This window comes from Pleurodeles waltl, chromosome 1_2 (genome assembly GCF_031143425.1).
Source record: "Pleurodeles waltl isolate 20211129_DDA chromosome 1_2, aPleWal1.hap1.20221129, whole genome shotgun sequence".
NCBI classification, from domain to species: Eukaryota; Metazoa; Chordata; class Amphibia; order Caudata; family Salamandridae; genus Pleurodeles; species Pleurodeles waltl.
The window spans coordinates 472880613-472886612 of NC_090437.1; the positions used below are offsets into that span (position 1 = coordinate 472880613).

The following is a 6000-nucleotide window of genomic DNA, read 5'->3' on the forward strand; positions in this document are numbered from 1 at the left end:
CATGTTGTGCAATACTCTATTTTAAGGATTTATGAATGTCTCAAGCTTTCACAGATGCACAAGTTCACAGTCACTGCACAATATAGTTCTCTGTAGTATACAATGTTATGTTATTTTATGTGCATTTGTTTAGCATATTTCTCACCTGGGCGGTATCTTGGTGCAGAAAGCAGGAGCTGTGTCAGCATAACCAGGGCGGTGCCTAGGAGAAGAGCCAGGTCTTCAGTTTCTTGAAAAATTTCAAGAACTGAGGAGGTTGCTCTGATGTGAAGGGGAAGTTTGTTTACGGCTTTAGAAGCTAGGTAGGAGAAGGCACTACCACCAGCTAATGTTTTGCGTACATGGAGAATGTGTGCAAGCAGGAGTCCAGCTGTGCTGAGGTGCCTGGCATGTTTGTGGACGCTAATGCATTTGTTGGGGTAGATGGGTTCAGTGTTGTTTAGGGCTTTATATGTACATGTTAGGAGTTTGAAGAGTGCTCTTTCATGGGTGAGGAACCAGTGGAGGTATTGAAGCTGCAGAGTTTTATATGATCAGGAGTATTCTGATCAGTTGTGTGTTGATTTCAGCATTGAGTGCATTACCATAATCCGCCTTGCTAGTGATGATGGTCTGGGTCACAGTTCTGCAGGTGTTGATGGGAAGCCACTTAAAGATCTTCTTGAACATCATGAGTTTGTGGAAACAGAAGACAGAGACTGCATTCACATGGCCAGTTTCACGGTGAGCTGGTTGTCAACTACTATTCCAAGGTTCTTCGTATTGGTGGTCAGGTAGGTTGTGGGTTCAAGCTCAGCAGGACACCAGGTGGAGTTCCATAGCGAGGTGTATGCCAAAGATTACTACTTCCATTTTGACTGGGTTGAGCATGAGACAGTTGGTTTTCATCTACATGGAGGTGTCTATCATGAAGACAGAAAAGTTGGTCTGGGTGTTTGGCATTGAAGTAGAGGATAAGTTGGGTGTCATCTGCATATAATATGACGTTGACTCACAGGCATGTATGATGGTGACAAGTGGAGCCTTGCAGGCATTGAACAAAGTGGGGCTGAGCAATGATCCTTGTGGAACTCCGCAGATGACTTTAGCAGCAGATGAGGGAAGTCAGGCTGACTGATTGGGTGAAGTCTGTTAAGAAGGAGCATGGGTCCTCGAATGCTGCCTTTGTCTCCCACCCAATCCTCATTCAACACCTTAACTGTGTTGAAAACGGCAAATAGGTCCAATGGGTGCACAGGTGTCTCCTGTGTCCATGATCAGCCTGATCTCATTTGTGACGGCAATGAGGGCAGTCCCAGTACTGTGGATGACCCTGAATCTGGACTGAGCTGTATCATGGAGGTGGTTGTCACTGATGTGGCAGCTAGTCATTTGTTCATGAACTTCTCCAGGACTTTCAAGGGTAGGGAAGCATGGAGCTGGAATGATAGATGTTATCTTTTTTTTTTTTTCTTCGGGGGGGGGGGTAGGGGAGGACTGTGGAATGTTTCCAAGCATTTGGAAAGTTGGTTGTGTTGATTGAGTCATTCAGGGTTGGGTGAGGGCTATGCAGAAGGGTCAAATCCTTTGCCAAGATGTGGTCAGCAGGGATCCAATGGTAATCCAGAGTGTATGGACCACATGGTGGCTGCGGTTTCTTGAGTAGTGATGTTGGTTAGGGATATCCTATGTGTGTTAGTTTTGATGGGTAGGAATAGGTTCAATTAGGGCTCAAAGTTGTGGCAGATGCTGGTGATATTGCTGCTGAAGGAGAGGGACAGCTAGGTACAGAGTTCTGTGAGAGAAGCATGCTGGTGGAGACCGCTGCTGGAGAGGTGACCTCTTTCACAATTCGTGAAGATTGCCTTGGTGTCATACAATAAAGTTCTCTGTAACATGTACATACAGTCAGTAGGACCAAGCATATTAACTGAAGAGCTAGTAGTCCCAAACACTGGTGACACTAGAGGACAGATAGGATTCTTGCCTCACTTCCATTTATGCTTCCCTCCCCCTCGGGCACCATCACAACTATTGAATGTGTCCAAAGCAGTGTTGTTTGCTTAAAATTCTTAAACCTGACTTTGTACACATCAAATACATGCACACTTTGAAATTCACCTTTGTTTTGTAGTTGTCCCTGCCTATTTTATCGTTAGCCCTAAATTCACTTCTAGAGATGCCCCTGGGAGCAAAACGAAATAGTGTTCACCTGCGGCCATATCAAGTAGTCTAAGGAACCGGACGGAACATCTGTATTTATATGGCAATGTTGCGCCACCATCCAGGGTCTACAAATAATGTTCAGGCTATCAGTTTAGATCCCAAAGGGTCATTTGAGACTTTCAGCGAGTTGTAAAAATAAGTTTATTTTACCTGACTTTAAAGAGTATATATTTATACTACTATAAAACTTCAATAGCTGTAGTAGCCAGAGCTACATAAAACAAGTTACTGTCTTTTTGTTAAACAGAAAAGGCAATTAATGTGTTGCATACGGAAAACAACTGGACTTCGAAAAAAAAATGTCATTATGTAATAGCTATTTTAGTTTGGCCAAAAAAACTCCCATTGCGAGTGACTTTGAAGACCACTGCCTATATAAGTTTGTAAAACAAAAAATATATATTTTTAATACCTTGTTAAAAGGTTAACATAAGCTTATCTGTAGTGGTTCTGCTGATAGGTAGAGTAATAATTATTACATTGTGAAACTTCCCACAAGTACATTATGTTTTCTTCTTACCCATGATCAAAATTGAACTGATTTTTAAAATATGGTGATTAATTTTGCCCTCTGTTTACCAAGGACCCCAGACCCTTGCACCTTTGTGGTCCACCAATGCTTGCTGAGGGTCCCTGCAGATGCAGAGCCCCAAAGTTTGCCCTGACCCCCTCTACAAATAGGAACATGAATACCAGCATTGTCAAATTCACCGTGGCACACCATGTCAGGCCCTTACACACCTCAATTACTTCCTCCAGATTCGGCATCCATACTACAGCCACACCCTTCTCCAACCAAAATTCCCATTCCACCTGTAATCGTTTTGGCCACTTAGAGTGTCAGGAAGCTGAACTGGTAGCAGCAGGTGCAGACTGTACACGCCGGGCATCATACCATAACCTCTGACACCAACAACCAACTAAGGTGAACTACTATATCACATTTAACAGGTTTGTCCTGGGGTACTGGCTCCTCTCCCACACATACGCCCTGAAGGACGCCCATTGTTGCACATTTTGGTTACCCACTACCTTTAGCCCTCTCAAAGGGCGAACAACTCGTACTTCTTCAACCTATATCGAGCTGTGAAAATGTGTGGTGTGGTGGACACCTGCAGCACGGAACGGGTCCTGCACAATGCAGCTTCAGGAGCAGGGTTATTTATTGAGTTGAAATCCTGCCAGAGGCTGATAAACAGCATTGAACGCTTGGATGAATGCCCATACAGGGGCCTGTCCTAGGAGTATGTCCCTTATTTTTATTTTTCTCATTAAGCCAATTTTAAAGTGCTGACAAATTGTCAGATCAGTGGGCAGAGGCACGAGGAGAATATGATTTGCCCAGGATCAAACAGTTTTTAGTAAAATAGTAGACCCAAGACTGCAGCACATTGCTACTTAGTGCAATATTTATATATTTACCACTATATTACATTTTGGTGAATATAAATTTTCCAACTAGTCCAATAGAACACAACTAGGTGACAGTGAATGGAAAGTCACTCTTCAATGAAACTTTACCAGCAAACTACTACCAATCTCCCCGGATCCCCATGTTATTCACCTCTCGTACTACCCACTCTGGGGGACCAGCTACTCTGCCCATCTTCTACTTCACCCAGTCCCGCGAAGGGCCGTAATTTGAACTCCACCAGTCACTGAGTGTATTCAAAGTAGAACATATTCCAGATTTTTTAATACTTACACTCATTTCCCCAAGTTCGATTTTTCTCGTAAATTTGGGTGGGGGCTCAGAGTGGTGAGATGATATGGTCCACTTCAAAGTAATCTCTACAGCAATCCGATCCGTTTTAGAAAGGCTTACTAGCCATTCAACAGAACTATTTACATAAGCGGAGGTTCCCTGAGGTTAGTACGACCACAAACTAATTCTGCTCACAGTGAGATCCCCTCGTCTTCACTGCCACTCACAAAGGAAAGGACTATGACAGAGACACGATCACAAGAAATCAGTGCCGTGTACCGGAACAGCCTCCATAACGTCCAGGCTCCAAGTAAGCAACAGGTAAAGGCGCGTGTCAGTTCTCAGCTCCACGTAGCCCCCGGCTGGCTTTGCTGGCCCTCTCTGTTAAACCTAAAGCCATTAGAAAGGAAATTCCCCATCCCCCGGTAGAGCCCAAGACAAAGAGCAAACAAGGAAGTGCCCGAGACACGCGGGCCCTGCCAGCCCCATCGGGCGGTGTAAACGCCGTTGCACGGGACTGGTGATGCTCACGGCTGCAGCCCAAGAACTCAGAAAGGGGCAGCGCGTGCTCTTCTACAGAGGAAGGCAAAGTCTGTCGCGGCAAAATAACTCCAAGGCACGAAAGTCTCACCTGCAGTCAGGGTCCCCTCCTCCAACTCTGGTATAAACCGGCAGCCGCCCTGTTGCTTATCACAGCGGTTCCCTCTGCGAGTGAGCTCAGCCTGTTCCACCTACTGCTGCAGGTGCGGCCCCCGGGGGTTTAACCCTTCAGCTGCTGCGCACCACAGACGTCCTGTGCGGCCGTCGGTGGGTGGGGGTGTTAACCTTTCCACTACCGCGCGCCAAAGATACGGTCTCCGCTCCTGGCTGTGAGCTTCAGCGTGTACCGCAGGTGTTAGAGGCGGGAAGCCGAGCTGCTGCTGTTCACTTAAGCGACATGTGAGCTCACAAGAGACAGAATAATAGTTATTTCGTTTGTTTCTTTTCGTGTATTGTTAAATGATCTTACTCTCGTTGCCTCACTTGACATTGTTGTCCAAGCCTGGCTTTTAAACCAAAACTCGATGAAACGTTGTCTCGTTTTAACGCTATACCACTAACGCTACACTCTGTATAATGTCAGCAGCATGTACGTTTAGCTTCAATAAACAGTAGCAGTCGCATTTACATGGCTGTCAAGTTTCTTAGGTTCATGCGTGACTAGTTAAACCAGTCCGATTCCCTTTCTTGACATTCTGGGGCTTTTAGTCCTGGTTTTATACCGAGTCCGTTAAACACGACTACAAATCCCAGAATTCCAAGGGAAAAAAAAAGTGATGCATTGCAGCATGAAATACATGGGGAGTATTAAAGTATTGTGTATGAGTGATCTGAGTGATGCTGTAATCTTTTTTTTCCTCTGCAGTTAGCATGGCTTCCAAGTTTCCAAGGTCCATGCAATTAGAATTCTGGAACATGAATTCTTATTTAACCCAATATAAACCTAGACCTACAAGTCCCAGAAATCTAAGAAAAAAAAACAGGACTGCTATAAAGTAGTCACAGCAGACCAGGGAAACCTGATAGCAATTAACTAGAGATATAATAGCAGAAAGGAGTGAGAGATGGAATACATACAATTTACAATATCTAATTGAGAAGGCCACTTTAGGACCCACCTAGCTACAACAGATGAGTGATAAACAACATGCTCTTGATAACAACATTCCTGATCTACCTCTGTATAATTCCCCCAGGCGAGCATCCAGCAAGCATGTAATATATACATGTCAGCCAACCAGCCAAAGTCTTGAGCTCAATCAGCAGTGAAGGCAAGGGATCCAAATGAGTGCACCTGTTCCAGACAGCCATAGAGCTGCATGGCTCCATGCAGGAGTGAGAGGAATGTATAGCATGGACATGAGCTTGTTACAGATATGTAGATCATTGGCTTTGGGTCCATCTAGCAGCAACAGAGAAGCAATCCAATGAGTAAAAGGGTTCAAGGGGTTACAGGTAGCCAGCATATACGCAATATGCATCCACCCAAGGATGACAGAGGGGCAGCATAATGCTGCACCCAATACAGGTTGTCACTGTAAATGTAAGTC

The 6000-nt window shown here is 44.9% G+C and overlaps 1 protein-coding gene across 1 annotated transcript in view; it reads right to left on the reverse strand.

Moving 5' to 3' along the window:
* LOC138300976 (uncharacterized) overlaps positions 1-4669 on the reverse strand; it is a 63966-nt gene extending 59297 nt beyond the window's left edge. Inside the window, exon 1 of the mRNA XM_069240960.1 lies at positions 4542-4669. The gene's annotated coding sequence lies outside the window, so the exon portion shown is untranslated. The remainder of the gene's footprint in view (positions 1-4541) is intronic.
* Between the last annotated feature and the right edge of the window lie 1331 nt (positions 4670-6000).